Source organism: Cupressus sempervirens, chromosome 8 (genome assembly GCF_028749045.1).
Source record: "Cupressus sempervirens isolate cs-2001-9-10 chromosome 8, ASM2874904v1, whole genome shotgun sequence".
Lineage (NCBI taxonomy): Eukaryota > Viridiplantae > Streptophyta > Pinopsida > Cupressales > Cupressaceae > Cupressus > Cupressus sempervirens.
Window position 1 is genome coordinate 719,121,566 of NC_143125.1, and position 23,504 is coordinate 719,145,069.

The following is a 23,504-nucleotide window of genomic DNA, read 5'->3' on the forward strand; positions in this document are numbered from 1 at the left end:
GCATCACCAAATCTTTGTGTCAAAGTGTTATGAACGCTTTAATGTTTTTAGTTTCTCATGCATACAATTAGATCAGATGTGATGAACTAAATGCAAATTGGATTATTGGATTAAGAATTGAAATTGTTAAAGTTTTAAAAGTTACTGATTCACCCTAGCCCTCTTAGTAACTTAACATAGTCTTGAATATTTCCAACATTAATATGAGATTTTATTTTTTAATATTTGGAATAGGCCGACTTGTGGCTATGCATATATTTAAGAGGTCATTGGTGTATATGAGAAATATGTTAGCAAGTAATACTAATCTATCAAGAAAACAAAACATTAACTAGCATAAAAGACATAACATATATGAGAGACAAAGTGAAACCCTCAAATGAGAATATGAGCCATGGAATGGCTCTCCCAATGAGGATGGTCACTTGATTTAGGGATGAGTCTATTTGATAGGGTTTTGGGATGTATGCTCAAGCTTCAAACTAGCTTCAATGGAGATTTTTGGGATTTTTGGTGTGGATGCATGCAAAAGTATGGATTTGGCTTCAAAATGGCATTATAACTTTACTTGATGGATTGTGATTGAAAAGGCTTGGGAGGGGATCCAATTTATAGGCTAAGGGCTTGAGAGATGGAGGGCTAAGATGGAAGGAAAGATGAAAGCTTAAGGAGGGCTAGGATGCACTCAAAAGGGAGCACATGGATTGTGCTTGTTTAGCACCAATCAGGGAGTGACACATGTCACAAGGTGAATGGATGGAGGAAAGGGGAAGGATGAGTCAAAAAAGGAGGCTCAAAGGATAATATCCTCATAAAGACCCTTCATTATGGCTTGTAAGAGCTTGTAAGATTCTTTATGGCTTTTGTAAGAGCATTCATTGTTGGGTGGTTGGGATATTTTGGAGGGAGTTGAGATTGTTGACTTTCCTTGGCCTAAGAAAGTCTTAAGCTTGCTTAGGGAATGTGACAACATTAGGGGGTGGATTAGGCTTGGGTTTAGGATTAGATTAGGGATGTTAGAGATTTTCAAGTGGATGGCATTCATGAGGGTGGGTGAGTTAGTGACTAAGCTTAGTTAGTATGGGTGGATGGGGTGGATTAGGCTAAAAAGAGGGTTTTAAGGGTTATTAGATTTGAGGGTTTTATTTATCAAATAGGTTTATTTAATAAATGGAGATTTTGGATTTAGATGGAAGAATAGGATTTAATTGATAAATAATAGGTTATTTGATTTATCAATTAGGACTATAGATGATTAATTAAATTAATCAGCTAGGGGATGGCAAAGGATTAATTAAATAGGAATTTAATTAATGATGCCTTTAGAGATAACTAAATAGGATTACCAAAGCAATGTAATAAAATTTAGGTGTCTACAATTGGTAGAGTCATAGAGGGGGGAATTAAGAAGGTAAAAGAACAAAAGAAGTAGAAGTAAGCTGAGATGTTAAATTTTGATCATTGAAGTTCAAATTTGATTGTAATGTGGCTGTAACCTAGAAGGCCTTACAAATAGGAATGTATTTGATTATTTGATGAATACATGAAGGCATTTTGTTCCTTATCTCTCAAGTTATTTGTATTTGTGTTGTGTTTTCTACTGTGTTTACTCTATGCAGGTAGTTTGAATAGTTGGGTGTGCCTTTGGCCTTGGATATCTCACCCTCCTTACATCACATATGGAAGATCTTAAAAAGTTTGAAACCACTAGTCAATCCTATAGCTTAGATGATACAACTAGTAATGGACTACACTAAGGATTTCACAAAAGAAATGTTGCTTAGAAGATTAGATTCAGTAGAAGCAGATCTAAGATAGTCTAGAGAACTTGCAAAAGTCAAAATAGCTTTAAGTGCACTGAATATTTGACGTAATTTGATAAGGAGTGCAAGCACTCATGGAGATTTTTCTAGTAGCAATAGAGTTGATGAAGACAAGAACATTGAGGAAGGAATAGCCCTTCTAGGGAGAAAAGAAAAAGATGGTAAGAAAATCTTTACATGTTGGACTTGTAATGAATTTGGTCATTATGAATCTATATGTCCTAAAAGAGATAAAAATTATAAGAGAAATTTTAATCTTAGAAGAGATAGAGATAGAAACTGTTTGTGCATAAATGAAGATGAATAATTTTATGAAAAAGGTCAAAGTGAAAGTGATGTTGAATTAGGATTTGTGGCTATCAAGGAAGATGATCTTGATAGAGAAATTAGAGAAGAAAGAGCTCTAGTTACCCAAATGGAAAAAAAGTCAGATTGGATAATTGAAAGTGTTTTTTCACATCACATGACTAGTGATATGAATAAGTTTGTGAAGTTCAAGAATCATGATGGAGGTATTTTTAGAGTTGGTAATAATGCATCCTATCATATAATAGGAATTGGATCCATTATTCTTGATGGTAAAACTAACACTGATGATATCTATTTTATTGATGAATTGAAGCATAACTTTTTGAGTGTTGGACAATTAGTGGACAAGGGTTATCTGTTGTAGTTCACTGAGAAAACCTACATTATCAAAGACAAAGATGGTATGATGATTGGAACTGGAACTAGATCAAAAGGTAATGAATTTTAGTTGAATTCCACTAAGATGACATGTTTGGTAGCTAAAGTGGATAATAGTTGGTTGTGACATAGAAGATTTTGTCACATAAACTTTGATAATATTGTGAAGGTTAGTAGCACTTTTGCAGTCAAAGACTTGCCTAAGATTTTTAAGCCTATTAATGTTGTGTGTAAGGAATGTATTTTGGCTAAGGAGAAGAAAATATCATTCCCTAGGAAGAAGTTACACTACCAAAGAGAATCTAGAGATCGTTCACATAGATCTAAGTGGTCCTTCTAAAACAAGAGGATTCTATGGTGAAAGGTATTTTATGATTTTTGTTGATGATTTCACTAAAGTGATGTGGGTAGCATTTCTTAAAGTTTGAAACTTTTGAGAAGTTTTTGATATTTAAAAATAGAGTTGAGAATGAATCTAGTGTTATGATAAAATGTTTGAGATTTTATAGATGAGGAGAATTCACCTCTAGAGAGTTTAACATATTCTATGAAGAAAATGGAATCAAAAGACAACTATATCTACACCTAGAACATTTGAGAAAAATGGGATTATTGAAAGATGGAATAAGTCTATAGCATAAGCAACTAGAGTGGTATTGTTTAAGAATGATGTTTCTAACACAATTTGGAGAGAAGAAATCACTAAAATAGTATATACTTTGATTAGACTATAGATTAGAAAAGATAGGAACAAGACACCTTTTGAACTATGGTTTGGTCATTCACCATCAGTTAAGTATTTTACAATTTTTGGGAGAAAATGTTATATTAAGAGAGATGATGCCATTGGTAAGTTTGATCCAAGAAGTGATGGAGGCATTTTTCTTGGCTATTCATTGAAAAGTAAGGCTTACAAATGTTTCAACTATAGAACTAAGAAAATAGTTGAATGCATAAATGTAAGGATTGATGAAAATTTTGGAACTAAAGAAAAGTTAGTATATTATAATTTAGATGGAGAAGAAGATAATACTTGAATTGTTAGCCAGAATACTCAAATTTTCTTTAAGACTAACAATGGTTTTTAGAATGATATTGTAATGGTTGAGCAAAGAGGATAATAGAGTTCTAAACCTAGAGAAGAGATAAGAGTTGAGATGTCAACTCCTACCCCTAATAGGAATTTGATAAAGAATCAACCTCCTGAGCAGATAATTAGAAGTAAAGATAAAGGTGTGATGGCAAGGAACATAGTAAATAAGGAGATATGTCTGATATCTCAAATTGAATGTAAGAGTGTAGATGAAGCAATTAAAGATGATCATTGGATTCAAGAAATGAAGGAATAATTGAATTAGATAGTGAAAAATGATACATGGGAATTAATTCCTATACCTAAAGACAAGAATGTGATAGGAACCAAATGGGTGTTTAGAAATAAGATGAATGAGCAAGGCAAAGTTGTCAAGAATAAAGCTAGATTTGTATACAAAGGATATTCATAGGAAGAAGGAATAGATTATGAGGAAATATATTCACATGTAGCTAGAATGGAAGTAGTAAGGATGTTCCTAGCTTATGTAGAAAATAAGAAGTTCAAGGTTTGTTAGATGGATGTTAATTCAGCATTTCTAAATGGAGAACTTGAAGAAGAAGTTTATATTGAGAAGCCTAAAGGTTTTCCTTTATTAGAAGACAATAACATGGTATGATAATTGTAGAAATCCCTTTATGGTCTAAAGCAAGCACCAAGAATCTAGTATGTGAGGTTGGACATTTATTTGGCAAAGCATGGATTTACTAAAGGTATGATAGGCAGTAACTTGTATTTGAAAGAAGTTGAAAATGGTTTTCTAATTATTATAATATATGTTGATGACATCATTTTTGAAGGTAATGATGAAGTTAGTGATAAATTTCCTAAATAGATGAAGAATGAATTTGAAATGAGCATGGTAGGAAAAATGAAGTTTTTCCTAGGATTGTAGATTGTACAAAATAATGAGGGTATTTTCATTTCACAAGCTAAGTACCTAAAAGATTTGTTGAAAAGGTTTGGTTTGGAAAGTTGTAAATCTATTGGTGCACCCATGATAACTAGTTACAAGTTATCCAATGAAGGTGAGACACCTATAGTATAGAAAAAGAAGTACAAACCCATGATTGGAGGATTGCAGTATTTGAATCATACCAGACCAGACATAGAAAATATAGTTGGGATTGTAGCTAGATTTCAAGCTGATCCTAAGGATTATCATTTTGTAGTAGTAAATAGAGTATTCAAATATTTGAAATGAACATCTGATTATGGAATTTGGTATGATAGATTGAGTGATTTTACTCTATGTGCATATACTAATGTGAATTGGGTAGGTAGTATGGATGACAGAAAGAGCACTGGTGGTGGAGCATTCTTTCTTGAAGGAGGATTAGTTTCTTGGCTAAGAAAGATGCAAGATTGTATCTAATAGAGTATAGCTAAGGAAGAGTATGTTGCAATAGAAAATAACTGTAATCAAGTTATATGGATGAAGTAGATGTTGAAGGATATTAGAATTGAGATTGAAGAACCTGTTATCATTTACTATGATAACACAAGTATAGTGAGTATGACTAAGAATCCTATATTTCATTATAATACTAAGTATATATCTATTAAGTATCATCTACCGAGAGAGAAAGAAACAAAAAAGTAGATCAGTTTTGAGTATGTAAGTACTCAAGATTAGATTGTAGATATCTTTACAAAGCCATTTCCTAAAGATAAATTTGAGTACTTGAGAGGTATGCTTGGGATTATGCCCCTGCCTACTTTTGAGTAGATGATGCAGAGAGTGCATCAGTGTAGTGGTATAGAGCACTATTATTTGTCTAGAAAAATTGCTAATGCTTCCTATATAGGGGAGTATTTGGTATGTACTAGGTCATTGAGGACTCTTGGTATTTGGTATTGAACAATGTTTTTGGACACTTGAGCTGATTGAAGAGTTGAAGAAGTAGTTGTGACAATTGGTATGTAACAATTGGTATTTGTGTATTTATTTGAGGTCTTTGACATTGATGTGAATGGGGGAGAATATGGCATGAAAAACATCTCCTCAGGCATTGGGGAGACTATGCATGAGAAGAACTCCTAAGTATAGGGGAGAGATATCTCTTTAGAGATATTTAGAAATAATTATGAAAGGGAGAAGGAATGTGCACTTGATGTATTATGAATTTTTTAGTGTGAAGTAAACTTGATTTTTAAGAAGAAGGAGTATGCAAATGTGTGCATCCATTGCATTTGAGATTCTTTTTAGCATGTAAATAGTAATGGTGGTCTCAAAATGAAGATAAGAATAGCAATGACAATAGAGTATTACTTGGTATTCTTGGAACTTAGATGTTTTTCATCTATGTTGCCATCAATGCCAAAGGGGGAGATTGATAGAATGAATGCTAATGATACTATTGTTTTCAAAAAAGCTTGCACCCTTGTCTAAAGTATTCCCTAAAGGTAGCCTCATGTAACATGGAAAAAATCTCAAAAGTGTGGGACTTTGCAACTTAAGATTGAATCTCCAGAGAAGGCTAGCTTCCTTACTATCATGATGTACCTAACTACTCTTAGAGAGGAAAAGGGAGAAGGAATGCATGAAAGAAAACTACCTAATCTAATCTAAAGGGGTTTATACACCAAAATATTATATAGATCTACTTCCTTTATAATAACATGCACTAGAATTCAATAGATTTCTCAAGATATACAATTATCTACACCTTTTCAATCTCAATACCCTATAAAAGCCAAGAAGATAACATAACTAATGAAGGAATATAGTGGATTCACTTAATCAAATCAGATATCAAAGATGAACATGATTATATGATATTGCAATTGTCAAAGTACATTCAACAAGTGAGGCCACAAGAGTGCATAAACTTAAAAGACAAAGAATAGATATGACATAAGAGATTTCTATTGTGTGATGAACCTCCTTATAGCAATATCGTGAGAATGCTCGAAATAATAGAATACAAAGTGATAGTAGAACTCAGAATGAATCTACTGATCGCAGGCCACTTCGAGGGGGTAACCTCCTTTGAGCAAGCTCAATACAATAAATTCGTCCGTGCCCATCAAGGGCCTCAACCTATTCTTATATACTGAGTACGATCTAGAAAATTAATACTACCTATGCATGTGGGATAATAAAATATACTCACGGGACGACTTACAAAGCATATGCGTCCAACAACACTACTCTAACAAAATAAACAGAAGGAACACACAGGTTCCTAACATCCCCTCTCCCTTAGAAAAAAGCTTTGTCCTCAAAGCTTAAGGTGTGGAAATTGTTGTTGAATCTGAAGAAGGGGTTCCCAGGTAGCATCCTCTGGTTGCATGCCATGCCACTGAATCAAGACCTCAGAGATGGAGCGAGAGCGAAGCTGGCGAGTGCGCTGGTCAATGATTGCCACCGGCTCTAGGATAATGGATCCTTCCGTATCCATTTCAGGGAGAGTAGTTTGTGCTCTGATAGTGGTACCCAGAACTTTCTTTAGACAAGAAACATGAAAGACTGGATGAAAGCGGGAAGAAGGAGGAAGTTCCAGTTTATAAGCAACTGAACCAATCTTCTGCAGAACCTTATAAGGCCCATAAAATTTTGGGGCCAACTTATGACACCCTTTCAGCTTTAGGGAGGATTGTTTGTATGGCTGTAGACGAAGAAAAACCATATCCCCAACTTGAAATGAGCACTCAGAACGGTGTTGATCTGCTTGCTGTTTCATTCGATTACGGGCCATGTGAAGATTATCCTGTAAGGTACGAAGAATCTGATCCCTGCTGCGGAGAACTATGTCAACTGCCTGGACTGGTGAGCTGTTGGGAGTGTAGGGAAGGAGCACTGGAGGTGCCTGACCATAGACTGCTTCATATGGAGTCATTTTAGAGGCAGTATGGTAAGAGGTATTGTACCACCATTCAGCTAAAGGGAGCCACTTGGCCCACTGATGTTGCTGTTCGGAAGTGAAGCAACGAAGATAAGTTTCCAAGCATTTATTGACAATTTCAATTTGACCATCAGTTTGTGGGTGATAGCCCGAACTCATCTTCAGTTTGGTGCCAGTTTTCTGAAACAGTTCAGTCCAAAAATGACTGGTAAAAGTTGCATCACGATCAGAGACAATGGAAGAAGGGAGTCCATGAAGACGAAATATATGGTCCATGAAGATTTGTGCAACAGAGGAGGCAGTATAGGGGTGGCTGAGGGCACAAAAATGACTATATTTTGAGAGACGATCAACCACAACCAAGATCACTGTCTTGCCACCGGATTTAGGAAGCCCTTCAATGAAATCCATAGAAATATCAGTCCAAATCCATGTAGGGATGGGCAATGGTTCGAGCAAGCCAGGAAGGAGGGTCGTTTCACCCTTGTGGCGTTGGCAAGTATCACATTCAGCCACCATCTGTTGAATCGTCTGTTTCATCCCTTTCCAAAAGAAGTTTCTCCTTGCTCGCTCATAAGTTTTGAGGAAGCCTGAGTGCCCTGCTAAAGGAGAAGCATGGAGTTCATAAAAAATAGCCTGATGTAGAGCTGGGTTCTGAGGAAGCACTAGCCGACCCTTGTATCGAAGAGAAGCACCATCCCAAGAGTAATGTGGTATAGCAGAAGGATTATTGGCTAGCTAGTGAATGATTTGAGATAAAGAAGAGTCACTGTCATAGCCCTGCTGAACAGACGCTAACCAATTGGGAATGGGCATAGAAATAGCGAAAAGGGAAGCTTGATTATCAAATGTGCGAGAAAGAGCATCTGCCACAATATTCTCCTTACCCTTCTTGTAGGTGATCTCATAATCATACCCCATGAGTTTGCTGACCCATTTTTGTTGTGTAGGAGAGGATACCCGTTGTTCCAGGAAGTATTTCAGACTTTGGTGATCGGTTCTGATGCAAAAATGACTCCCTAAGAGGTATGGCCGCCACTTCTGTACAGCATGCAAAATAGCCATCATTTATTTTTCATAAGTAGAGAGGGCTAGATTCTTACCAGAGAGGGCTTTGCTAGTGAACGCAATAGGATGGTCATCTTGCAGGAGAACAACACCCAATCCATTGCCGCAAGCATCACTCTCAATAGTGAAGGGTTTGGAAAAATCTGGCATTGCGAGAACAGGTGTACTGCACATAGCCTGTTTCAGTTGTTCAAATGCAGTCTCAGCAACAGGGGTCCAGGAGAAGGCATCCTTTTTTAACAGAGCTGTCAATGGTGCTGCAATTTTCCCGTAATCTTTGACAAACTTGCGGTAGTAGCCAGTCAACCCCAAAAAACCCCGAAGGCTCTTGAGAGTTTTAGGATGCGGCCAAGTTTTCATGGCATCTATTTTTGTAGGATCCACCCGCACTCCATGGTGTGCAACAATATGCCCGAGATACTCCACTTCCTCCTGGCCAAACACACATTTAGATAGTTTTGCACAGAGTTGATGATCAGAGAGAAGTTGCAAGACAAGCTCCAGATGATGGAGATGCTCAGCCCAAGTTTTGCTATATATGAGGATATCATCAAAGAAGACCAGAATGAATTTCTGGAGGTATGGTCGAAATATGTTATTCATCACTGCCTGAAATGTTGAAGGAGCATTCGTGAGGCCAAAGGGCATGACTAAAAATTCATAGTGACCATCATGTGTGCGGAAGGCAGTTTTAGGTATATCCTCCTCATTAACCCGAATTTGATGATACCCAGAACGAAGATCTAACTTGGAGAAAAAATGAGCCCCATGAAGTTCATCAAGAAGTTCATCAACAACTGGAATGGGAAACTTGTCCTTTATAGTGAGATGATTAAGTGCTCGGAAATCAATGCAGAGTCGCCATGACCCATCTTTTTTGCGAACAAGCAGAACTGGAGAAGAAAAGGAACTGGTACTAGGGCGAATAATACCTTGCTTTAGTAAGTCACGGACAAGTATCTCAATTTCGGTCTTCTGATGAAATGGGTAGCGGTAGGGCCTGATGTTGGGCGGAACACTGCCAGGAAGGAGCTGAATACGGTGGTCCTCTGGACGAGAAGGAGGTAATCCCACAGGTTCAGCAAATACACCAGAATACTTGTCCAAAATGTGTTGGAGATCGGTAGGAGTGCTAGAGACCGCTGATGGCTGCATCTGAATGGAATGGAGCTGAGCGATGACACCATGTGAATTCTTCTTAAGAAGTTTTTCCATACGGTGTGAATTGATGATGCTAAGAGACCCTGGTTGTAAGCCTTTCAAAGTGTGTTGGTGCCCCTCGGCTGAAAACTGCATCCAAAGTTCAGCAAAATCCCAGAGAATGGGGCCAAGAGTGCGTAACCATTGGGCACCCAAAACCACATCACAGCCACCTAAGGGTAAGGCAAACATGTCAGAGCGCATGTTATAATCGCCAATAGAGAGATGCACATTGCGACATTTCCCTTTACAAGGTAAAGTGCCCCCATTGGCAATCATGACTTCAAAGCTAGAGCAGGGATGGATAAAGCAATCAGCCTGTTTGGCTATTCGTGGATCAATGAAGTTATGAGTGCTACCAGAATCAATGAGTATAGTAAGAGGGATCTTCTTGAAGAAACCCTAGACCCGCATGGTTTGTGGAGTAGTGACTCCTGCCAAAGCATGGACAGATATCTCTGGTGGAGCTTCTGGTGAAGGTGGAGCAAGAGGAAAAACAACTATAGAGAGCATCTCTAAAAGATCAAAAGGGAGAGAACCCCTTGAACCACAAAAATACTTGCTTTATAGGGTATAGGCATAGCCTAGATAACTTTTACCCTAAGGAAAAACTCAACAACTACATTGAAGGCTAAAAAGAATAATCATTATGAATCTAAAGATGATTTGATTCTTGTACACATTTAGATGCAGGAAATCCATTTATTTCATCAAGAAAAGCCCCGAGAAGATAGAAATGATGGCCATTAATGCCTTAACCAAGTAGATAGATAACTAGGCAGTGATTAAATGCCCCTTTTACATTTACTTGACATGGAGAATTCTCAAGGGTGGTTGTAGATGGTCAAGAAGATCAGATTTTTTCATTAAAGAGTTGTCTTTGTTTATTCTTGACATGCCAAATCAAATATATCAACAAGTCAATCGATTTTACTATCAAATCCTACCACATGTACCAACCATTTTTAATCATTCCACCACCCAACCATCCTTCTAACCTTCATGTTTGAACCTTGACTACCCATGATTGCAGATTCACAACTTGATGTCACATTATTCCCTTAATTATCATGACCTTGCGTCTACATGATTCTAACCCTGAGCATCGTTATGACTAAAATTGACTCTGACATAAAAATGTCTATGAGCATGTGATTGATGTTATCTTTACTATATGTGCCATCTTTTCATGGTGGTGGATTGATCTTTTAACTATAATGCTAATTTCTTGAATGTGTGATCAAGACAATCATAACATTATATAGCTCAAACTGGGGTTAATCATAACTCATTGTGACTACATGAACACTAAGGTTTGTGTCTTTGTCATACTAACTATGGGTTAAGCTTAACCTTCTACGACTAAGGGATTAAAGAAATCACCACGTCACCTTCTTAATTGGATGTCATAATTTTAAAATCACAACCCTGTGCCAACCATGATCCAAACTACCACCTTCTTAGTTGCCACCTTAACCATAGTTTATTCTTAATCCCTTGTGACCAAGCGAATGAAGGAAGGTGCAACTTTGCCACTCAAACCTTGTATCAAGATCATATCTTGGGACCAAGTCATAAAGGGAATCACTATGTCGCCACTCTTTGCTGGATGTTAGCCCTTCAAACCATTAAACTCCACTAGCTACTAAGAAAACCATGTTGCACATTTGTAGCTTCCCTTAGTCTTAAGTGCTAACAACCTACTATTGGGTGATAAAAGGTAGTCGCATGGTCATGAATTAAATGGTTTATAAGATATAACATGAAAATCATGAAAGGCTAAGGTTAGACTTAGGAATATAAGGGCTAAAGAATGATGTGTTTGGACACACATGGAAAATTTCAAATTTGAAATAATCAATTTACTATTAGACATGTTTGCCATTTAACATTTAGATTTTTTTGGTGAGAGGGAAAATATGGCTAACAATTTTGGTGACTTAGAGGGAATGCAAGTCTTCTATGCATTGATCAATGACCTTAAGCATCCATTGGGCTACATAGTTATAAAAAATAGACCATGTGTATTGTGAAAACATAACTCTACCCCTATCTTCTCTGCAACTAGAAAATTTCAAAACTTGGCCATCTCCTAGAGAGAAGCCTATGCTCATGCACTTTTTGAAAATGAAAAAAATGAAAACATAACTACTCTATTATTTACATTATTTTACAAGGAAAATAATTTAAACAAAGTAGTTGACTGGCTTGTTAAAATAACTCCCTTTCTTTCTAACCTTGAAATGCTTAACATGTTCAAACATCATCCCTCCATCATTAAGTGGCTGACTATAATACCATACTCCACTATAATCTAATACAAAAGGTGGCTCACCTTTACATTCATGTTTCTCACCTTGATGAATGGAATCATCCTTTATGTCCTTGAGGAAAAAATAATCCTCATCAAACCCTTGAGAAATCCTTGATTCTTCTAGTTGTTCCACTTGTTCTTGATGCCCAAACCATCCAACTAGTGATGAATTGGGTAGGACCTCCTCATTTTCAGCTTGGATTAGATTTTGAATGATAGCATCCTATTCATGTATAACATATACCCTTGGCTCAACATCATCTTTACACCTAAAAGGATTCCAATGGCCCTCCTCCTTATCAAAGACAATTCATATTTGAAGGGTCAACCATGTAGGGCTCTACATGCTTGATAAAATATTTTCCATGATAAAGGTATTTGTGCCATTCCTTTCCTTAAAAAAGATCTAGGACCAATTAGTAGCAATACATCCATAGATAATCTTGGCAGTGAAATCTTTGGCTAAGAAAATGAAAAAGTGTGCAGGGAAACCTATAATAGTTATATCCTACAACATAGTGTAGCCAAGACATGCATGTAGGGTCACCTCTAAATCCTTGAATACTCCCATAGTTCTACAAGAATTGTCATCCAACTAAATAATCCCATTGGTCATAGGCTCATATTTTATGCCTAGCTAATCAACAATCCTCGTAGGCAAGACTAAGGTGCAAGCACTAGAGTTTATCATACAATTATGAACTATTTTATCTTCTATGACTAAAGAGATATAAAAAGGGGGTGGCTTCATTTTCTTACTTTGATTTTCCTCCTTGGAGAGTTGTGTATGGTTGGCTAAACTTGAAGATTCACCTAGTGTTGATATAGAAATAGCCTTGGGTTCTTCTTCCTTCTTGCAGCTCTACCCTTATTCTAGTTTTGAACTGGTATGGTTTCTCCCTTTCATCTCCTTGAGTCCATGGCATGCATGGTTGTAGTACATTTTTTCTTTTAACTTCTACCACCAAAGTCTTCTTTACCAAAGATGGCATAAGAAGCATTCCCATTTATTTGACCTTGATATCCAACATTGGACTGATAAGCACTACATTATTGTCCTAATATTGTTGGTATCTCTTGTATAGTTAAGGACTAAGGAAATGTGCCTTAGTCATTATATGGGCAACCATATGTGTATCCTTTTTTTTATTGAGCTAGATTGTTCTAATGAACAATTTCCTTTGAGTGATCTAGAGCTACATAAGGCATACCATTGAAAGATTTATTTTGTGCCCATGGAGCCTGTCCTTGATGTGTTGGCCTATATGACTGTAATGGCTAAGGGAACCTAAAAATCTTGAATTTGTGTCCTTTGAGGGTTGTCACATCATTTCAAAGGTTCTAAATCAATGATTAATGCTGACCAATAGCCTACTTAATAGATTGTGTTTCTAAGCTTTGATCTTGGAATCTGTTACCCATGTCAAAACTATGGTCTTGAAGTCTTTTATCTATATTCTGCATCAAAATTTGCATCATGACCTCAATCTTATCTATCTCATTGGAGGATGTAGAGTCTATTGGGGTTGTGGCTAGAGGTTGGCATGTAGATGTAGTAGGGATAAGGGGTATTGTTGATTGATAATTGAGTACATCTAGAAAGAAAGGTATTGGAGGCCTTGGAGCTAACTTTCTTCCTTCTATCAAGATATTCTCTACCCTAATGACAATTTCATAGGCAACAAGCAGAGTGTCTCCTCCCATGCTTTGATTGTGGTAGCAATATCACTATTTAGGGCTCTAAGGTAATGCAAGAAATCATTACCAGTGGTAGGTTTTATTGTAGTAGGTATTTTATCCCATGTTTTTTGGAATCTATAGTTGAAAATAGTCATATATATGTGGGGTACCCTCTTGATGGTAGTCATCTACTCTAAAAGTGATAAATGGTCACTTTTTTCCTTGAAAGGTTTACAAATCCTTTCACCTAATTCATCCCAGTTAGCAATAGAGTTATGAGCTAATCCTCTGTAACATTGCAAAGCCTTTCCTTTTAGTAATGAAGCTAAAATTCTAAAAATAGCATCATCCTTTATAATACCATGTATATTGCAGACATTTGAAATCTCTTTAATATGTTCTATAGGGGAGATGGAAGTTTCACTAGTAAAATTAGGCATACTTTTGAGAGCTGACACTCGAATATCAAGTATTTGAGCCAAAAGGAGAGGACTCCCACCATTGAAGGTGGCAAATGCATGTGGTCTAGGCTGTGCCATATGGAATAATGACCTATTTAAATGAAAATATGACAACCTAGGCTATGACCTATTAATAGGGGGAGTAGAGTGGGATCTTATAGGTCTACGTATTACTACTGCACTCCTAACTGGTGATAAAGATAATATATTTGTCTTTTCTCCAAGGGTTCTAAAATGAAAGCTTAGTGTACTAAAAATTTACCTCTAGAAGATGCTATTATATGAGCCTTAGGTATGAATCACAACAACTTTTGTCTAGAAACCAGAATATAGAGTTGGAGTCACCAAGTACTTGAAAATGAGCCTCTTGAAGACCTAAAAATATCGGGAGAAACACTATCTTCCTAGCATGTATTTGAAATTATTCACTTGATACCACTGAACAAGTAGACTTAAAATATTTCAAGATATCAGTCCCATCAAGCGTGCCAAAAATTGTTGACACAAAAGCTTGCACCCTTGCCTAAAGTCTCACCTAAAGGAAGCCTCGTGTAACATGGAAACAATCTCAAAAGTGTGGGACTTTGCAACTTGGGATTGAATCCCTAGAGAAGGCTGACTTCCTTACTATTAGGGTGCACCTAACTACTCTTTGATATAAAAAGGGTAAAGGAATACATGAAAAAAAAACACCTAATCTAATCTAAAGTGGGTGATACACCAAAATAGTAAATAGGTCTACTTCCTTTCTAATAACATGCACTAGAATTCAATAGATTTCTCAAGATATACCATTATCTACACATTTTTAATCTCAATATACTAGATAAACCAAGAAGATAACATAAACAGAGAAGGAATACAATGGAGCCACTTAATTAAATCAGTTATCAAAGATGAACATGATCATATGATATTATAATTGTCAAAATACATTTAGCAAGTGAGGCCACAAGAGTGCATAAACTTAACTGATAGAGAATGGATACGATATAGGGGATTTCTATTGAGAAAGAGTCAAAACAATTACACAGAGAATCTCTAAAGGATCAGAAAGGAGAGAACCCCTCGAACCACAACAAAACTTTCCTTTATAGGGCACATGCATAACCCAGATAGCTTTTACCCTAAGGAAAAACTCAACACTGCATTAAAGGCTGTAGAGAACAATTACTACAAATTTGAAGAAGATTTTATTCTAGTACACATTTAGATCTAGGAAATCAATGTATTTCACCAAGAAAAGCCTTGAGAAGATAGAAACAACCATTAATGCCTTAACCAAGTAGATAGATAACTAGGTAGTGATGGAGTGCCCCTTTTACATTTACCAAACATGGAGAATGCTCAAGGGTGGTTGTAGATGATCAAGAAGATCAGATTTTGCCATTAAAGAGGTATTTTTCTTTGTTCTCGACATGCCAAATCAGATATATCAACAACTCAATAGATTTGACTGTCAAATCCTACCACATGGACCAACCATTTTTAATCATTCTACCACCCATCCACCCTTATAACCTTCATGTTTGACCCTTGATTTCCCATGTTTGTAACTTCACAACTTAATCTATCATGACCTTGCAACCACATAATTCCAACTCATCACACCATCACAACTAAAACTAATTCTAACATAAACTATTTACAACCATGCAACTAGTGTTATCTTTATTGCATGTGCTATCTTTGCATAGTTACAAATTGATCTTTTAACTATGATGTTAAATTTATGAACATGTGATCAAGATAATTACAATGACATAGCTCGATCTGGAGTTAACCATAACTTATTGTGACTGTGCAAACATTGAGGTTTGCAACTTCACCATACTAACTATGGATTAATATTAACCTTCTATGATTAAGTAATCAAAGCAATCATTGTGCCACCCTCTTAACTATATGTCATCATTTTAAAACTATGACCCTATGCCAACCATGATCTAAAATGCCACTCGCTCAGTCACCACATTAACCATAATTTATTCTTAATCCCTTGCAATCGAGTGAATGAAGGAAGGCACAACTTCACCACTCAAACCTTGGGTCAAGATCATAACCTTGTGATCAAGTGATAAAGAGAATCATTGCATTGCCACTCTTAACTAGATGTTAGCCCTTACAAACCACAAAACTGTGCTAGCTACTAGGAAGACCATGTCTCACATTCATAGCTTCCCTAAGGGTTAAGTGCTAATAGCCTATATAAAAGGTAGTCACATGGTTGCAAATTAAATGGTTTATAAGATATAAAATGAAAATCATGAAAGGCTAAGGTTACAATTAGGAAAATAAGGGTTAAATAATGATGTGTTCAGACACGTGAAAATTTCAAATTTGAAACAATGAATTAATTGTTAGACATGTTTGTTGTTTAAGATTCGATTTTTTCTGGAAGTAGGGAAAATATGGCTAACAACTACTTTGGAGGGTATCTTGAGTAGTGGAGAGTATTGATATGTTGCATTCATGACTATGTTTGTCATTGATGTCAACATAGCATGGTTTCTATAAAGACCGCTAAGTAGCAGACATAGAGCTTGATAGTACAGATAATGGTTTGATTCTCTAGAGATGTGTAGTTATGGACATCTTCAACATAGTTCCTTGATGATGTGGTTAAGTGCATGGAGTCTAAATTTAAGACATATGGAGGATGTACCTAATTTACAAAGAGAAATTTGGAGACAGAGTATTGGGAAAGTAGTTTCTAATGGTTGTTGGCTATCTTTCATCTAAGATGTAATTAAGAGATGTGTAGTTAGGTGGTGATAGAGGAGATTTAGTTGATGTTTTCAGCAAGTGTGTAAGCCTTAGTATCACATATGTGAAGTTTTGTATATACTATGAACTGACAATGCTATTGTAATTGTATTTAATTAATTATCTTATTTTAGTTAATTGGAAAAGCCTCAAGAATGACTCAAGGAATTATTATGAAGATATGGTATAAAGGGAATATTTTTTCCTTGATTGTAGAGGGTATCAATTTTTTTGTATGGAGTGCAAAGTGCAAAAATGAGTAGAGTTTTTGAGAAATGTGTGTAAGTGATCCAAGGGATTATTGGATGTGAGATTCATGATTTACTTACAAGATTAGAAGGAGCAGAGGTCCTATTGACATGAAAGAGAAAGAGGAATGAATAGTATAGTACCATTCTATTATTCTACAAGGAATAATATAGAGATCATCTAGATAGTGGGTTCATTGGTCTTTCCCTTTAAGCTTTTTGAGCAGTGGGTCCAGTTGTCTTCCATGACTCCTAATAGGGCTGGAATCTCCTAATGGGGATTCAAAGTCTCCTAATAGGGACTCATGTGTATTGAATGTTGTAATAGACTCCTAATAGGGTCTATCCTCTAAAAAGAAACATTCATATTAGTAAATCATCTCATTGATACCATCCCCACCGAGGTTTTCCCTCCGATCAAGGGTTTCTCTAGTTAACATACCTGTTGTTCTTGTGTATGAGTATCTTTTTGTGGTTTTAGTTTATATTAATTATATAGTTAAGATTGTTTAAGGTTTATAATTATGATATTAGTTGGATAACCATTCACCACCCACTCTTAGTTATATCAGTGGACTATATATTCTATAGTGCCTCTCCCGTTTGACTTCTGTAAGTCATCTTGATGGATGCAACCTTGCAGATCTTTTGTTGTGATGGGATCATGATTGTTACCCTGAGTGGTCTACACCATTGAGGTGTTCAAATTTATGTTTCTATATCAGTTGCTTTGATTATGCTTTTGACTGATCTTTGAGATTATGATGTGATTTTTGGTTCACTGAGGTTTGTGCCAGTGGTTACCAGGATTGATGTGGTATCATGAGGTTGTTTCATGATTACCTTGAGATGTGTGTAGAGATTGCACTATGTTCTATTACCATGCTACACTGGACTAGGTTCCTGTAGCAATAGTTAGTCATGTTTATGCCTGTGTTTTCTTATGTGTTTTAAATGCCTTTTTAATATAGAGTAATCAATCTTTATTAAATACATTAATGATTAGAAATGGATTGTATTTCACAAAGTATAGCTGGGGTAGAGTATGTTGTAGCAACAAATAATTGTATACAAGTGATGTGGATGAAAGAGATGTTGAAGGATATTAGGATTGAGTTTATAGAACTTGTTATCATATATTGTGATAACACAAGTACTATAAATATGTCTAAGAATATTGTATTAAATTCTAAGACTAAGCATATATCTATTAAATATCATGTCTTGATAGAGAAGGTAGCAGAAAAAGATATTAGAGTGGAATATGTGAGAATTAAACATCGAATTGCATATATCTTTACGAAGCCCTTATATAAAGATACATTTTAGTAGTTGAGAGGTATGCTTGGGGTTATGCCCCTAACTACTCTTGAGTAGATGATGTAGAGAGTGTATCAGTCCAGTGGTACAATGCACTATAGTTAGACTAGACTGAATGTTGATGCTTCCTATATGGGGGAGTATTTGTGATGAGATGATTCATTAAGGAATCTTGGTTTTGATCTTGAATAATGTCTTTGGACACTTGAGCTAGTTGAAGAATTGGAGTAGTAAATTAACATAATGAGGCCTTTATCATTGATGTCAATGGGGGAGAATATGCATGAAAAACATCTTCTATGTATGTATGGAGAGAATAGTGCATGAGAAATTTATACTTTGTTAAGGAGATTTAGAAAGATTCCTGTCAAGAAGGAGGAACATCTCTATGGGGGAGATATGTAGCATGAGAAATTCTTATGTATGGTGAGTTGATTACTGTGAACAACTATTGCCAATCCCAAAGAAGAAGAACAAAGTAGTATTCTAGAGGATTTTAGATTTGTTTGATGAAGAGGATTTGAAAAGATGAGAGGAACAACAAGAACAACATAGTACTATTGGCTATACATGGAACTTAGATGTTTTTCATCTATATTTCCATCAATGCCAAAAGGGGAGATTGTTAGCATGAATTCTGATGATACTACTTTGGGGGAGCATCCTTAGCATTTTAGAGCATTAACATGTTGCATTTATGACTATGTTTTTAATTGATGTCAACATAGTAGTAAGTCTATGAAGACTGACATAGTAGTAGACAAAGATGTTAGCTGTATAGACAAGGTTTTGATTGTCTAGTGATGAACAACCATGGAAATGTTTTCTATAGCATTCTCATGTGAAGGTTCAATGTGAAACACATAAGTCAAAGATGTACAAAAGTTTTACCTAATTTACAAAGAGGAGTAGAAAGATAGAGTACCTAAGAAGCAAATTCTAATGTCTATATTATATCTTTTAGAAGTGCTATAATCTATTAATGCATGGTAAGTTGGTGACTGATGAAAGTCTAATGATGATGTTACTATATGTGTAAGCCATAGTGTTGCATGTGTGAGATACTGAATAGACTATGAGCCAATAGTGCTATTGTAATTGTAAATTAATTAATTATCTTATTATAATTAATTGGGAAAGTCTCAAGGTCAACTCAAGGAATTATTCTAAATATATGGTATAAAGGAAATATGTTTTCCTTGTTTTTAATAGTGCTATAATCATTGTATGAATTGCAAAAAGGAGCAGACTATTTATTGAATGCGAGTAAGTGATATAGGGGATTATTGGATGTGAGATTTGTGATCTGGTTACAAGGTCAAAAGGAGCAGAGGTCTAGTTGATAGGATAGAGGAAGGAAACACTATTCATTTCTATTATTTTACAAGGAACAATACAAATATCATTTATATAGTGGGTTTATTGATCTTTCCCTTGAAGTTGTTTGGGTAGTTGGTTCAACTATCTTCCATAACTCCTAATAGGGTTGGCACAACTCCTAATAGGGTTGGAATCTCCTAATAGGGAATCAAAGTCTCCTAATAAGGAATGATATGTATTGAATATTTTTATAGACTCTTAATAGGGTGCATCCTCTAATAAGGAATATTTATATTAGTACACCATCTTTTGGGTACCATCTCCACCAGGGTTTTCTCTCTAATCGAGGGTTTCCCTAGTTAACATATCTGGTGTTATTATCCATGAGTATCTTATTATGGCTTTTGATTACATTTCTCACATAGTTAAAGTTTAATAAGGTTGATAATTTTGATATTACTTGGATATATTATTGACCCCCCATCTCAATTATATTGGTGAACTATATATTGAAACAAAGTATCCTAAGCATTGGAGAGTATTGACATGTTGCTCTCATGATTGAATTTGTCATTGATGTCAACAAAGCAATAAGTCTATGAATATTGGTAGAGTAGAAGACAAAGATCTTGGTTCTATAGATAAGGCTTTGATTATCTGGTGATGCACATTCATGAACATGTTTAGTACATTTTTCTAATGTAAATGTTTATGTGTAGCATGCAATTCAAAGATGTATAGAAGTTGTACCTGATTTACAAAGAGCAATACTAAGATTAAGTACCTAAGAAGTGGTTTATGATGTTTGAAATATATCATTTGATAGTGATATAATTTGTTGATGTATAGTCAAAAAGTAATTGATGAGAGTCTGATGATGATATCAGTAGATGTGCAAGCCCTAGTGGCACCCATGTGAGAATTTGTATGGATTGTAAGCTGATAGTGCTATTGTAATTGTAAATTAATTAATTATATAATTATAATTAATTGGGAAAGCCCCAAGGATGAATCAAGGAATTATTTTGAAGATATGGTATAAAGGAAAAATGTTTTTCTTGTTTGTAAATGTGTTGTGATTGTTATATTGAGTGCAAAGTATGAAAAGGAGCAAAGTGTTTACTGAATACAAGTAAGTGATCCAAGGGATTATTGGATGTGATATTTATGATTTGGTTAGAAGATCAGAAGGAGAAGAGGTCCATTTTATAGGAAAAAGGAAGGCAATACTATTAATTTATATAATTCTACATGGAATAATACAAAGATCATTTGTACATTGGGTTCATTGATCTTTCCCTTGAAGCTGTTTGGGTAGTGGGTCTAGCTATCTTCCACAACTCCTAATGTAATGCCCCACCAAGGGATCCAAAATAATTAACCTAGAGTTTTACTATGTTTTCTAAACATTATTTTTTTAACAATAAAGAATAACATACATATCAAACATAAAGTAGTGGAAGCAATAAAATACAATCATCTATAAGCATACATAACAGGTTACATTCCTTAAGGATCCCAAGACATTGAATCACATGTAAATTTAATTAATACTAAGTCTAACAAATACTACATCCATATGAAAGAATAATTACAAGTCCAATGTCCATTTAAATTATATACATTTGTTTTGAATGCCACTTGGCAAATGAAATTCAAAATTCTCAATCATCCACTATAAATGTCACAAGGTATGAAAGGCTAAAATAATATACATTTATAAAAATAGAATTACATCATCCTCCTTGAATCCATGATACAAAATACAATACCATAAATGAAACCATCCATCATCAAAGATATAATCATCCATAAGATATAATTATCCATCATAGTGATACAAAGATAGAATGAAAGGAAATGCAAACAAAGAAACTCTAGCCATGGTAGCAACAAACGAATCTCAATGGTAAGAGTAAAAAGCACTGCCACTCAACTATGTGGTAACCCAAAAAGGTCCACTCCCACCATGCTAAGGAGATAGTATTAAGTCCCAAAGATGATAACAATCCAAATATTAGAAGTACTCTCTAAGTCTAAGAAGTCCTAAAAGTAATCTAACTCAACAGTTCCAAGATAAATCGACATCTAAACCCAGAGGTCCATAAAGACATGTAGGAGACCTACTATGTAAGTGGGCAAGTTTCATCACACAAATTAATGCTAGAGTTACCCTGGTAGTCTATCAAGACCCTAATGCCCTAGTTGTTAGAATATTCAAATGGGAAGAGCACTTATGAGAGGGAGGGGTGAATCAGAAGTAACACACCTTAACCTCTTCAAATCCTTTAAAAAAAAAATTTGAAAGTAAACTACATGCATGTAAACATATTAAATAAACATAAAATAAATACATGACACTAGAATTTGGTAACCTAGAAACCCTTTAGGAATGAGAAGGTAAAATAGGAGCGGGGATGATACCCACAAAATTACTGTAGCAATAATTGTTTGACCACTTCTGATGGTTTGCCCTATGAAAGGCCTGCCCTATTAAAGGCCTTACACTATGTCAATAGTGACTTGATTAAAGGATTTACAAACACTTTTCATGAAGTTTCAGCTTGTTAAATGATTTAGTCACCTTTTCAAAGGATCTACAAAATAGCTATTAAGCTAACTTATCATCATAGGATTTTCACTATCTAATACAATGGCTAAAAAATATTAGAAATCTTTGACCTGATTGCTTACAATCTTCAATTGCTAACTTTAGGCACTTGATCTACTCAATTCTGATGTGATCCTTACTTTATTTGATATCTATTCATAGCCCTTGTTCTGTTCTAATCAAATGGATAAGTAATTGTAATTCACTAAGTTTTTGATGCCCCTACTGTTTACCCTATTTTGCAATTTTTCTATTTGCTTAGCAACTTCCTTAACTTCTATTCAACAACTTAAAATTGTGGGGTCTAAGCCTTCTTATAAAGACTTTGTAAAATTAGGGTTAGGTATGGATCTATGATCCATATTGAATCATTAATTCCTACTCATTTCTTGCACTTTTCTCATTGGTTGCATGCCTTCTCCATTTTTCATATTGGTTGCATGCTGATTGCATAGGAAATATAAAAGATTATTTTATCCTTATTATCCTTCCAAATCCTTCTATGTTGGCTCAAAAAATAGTTTTCATCTAAGTTTGTGAAGCCATGAACTCATATGTTGATTCTGTGTTACTCAACACATAATAGATTACTGGTGCATAGCACATGTTTGATCCTAGTTTGCTCAGCACCTATTACATTCTATCTTACTCAGCACATGGATAGTTTTGGCTCACTTAGTATATGAAGCATTCTAACTTACTTGACATGAACTGTGACTCAACACCTATATATCACTTAGCACTTGTATAATGCTTGGCACTTGAAGTCACTTGACACCTATTGGAATTCTAGCTTGGCACATATTGTGGCTCGGCATACATAATGTACTCAGCTCCTATATGAAAAGTGGTTAAGTGTGTTGACACTCAGTTATCAAAACCAATCTGAGACCAACAATCTCCCCCTTTGACATGAGTGTCAAAAACACTTAACTAAACATTATTGGTCTGACCTTATGAGTACCCTATCCAATCTACTCTACATATGTACAAAATTCCAAAATTTGTTCAAAATACCTTATAACTCCCCCTGAGTTGATTGTGCCATTTCATTCTTGCAATCAA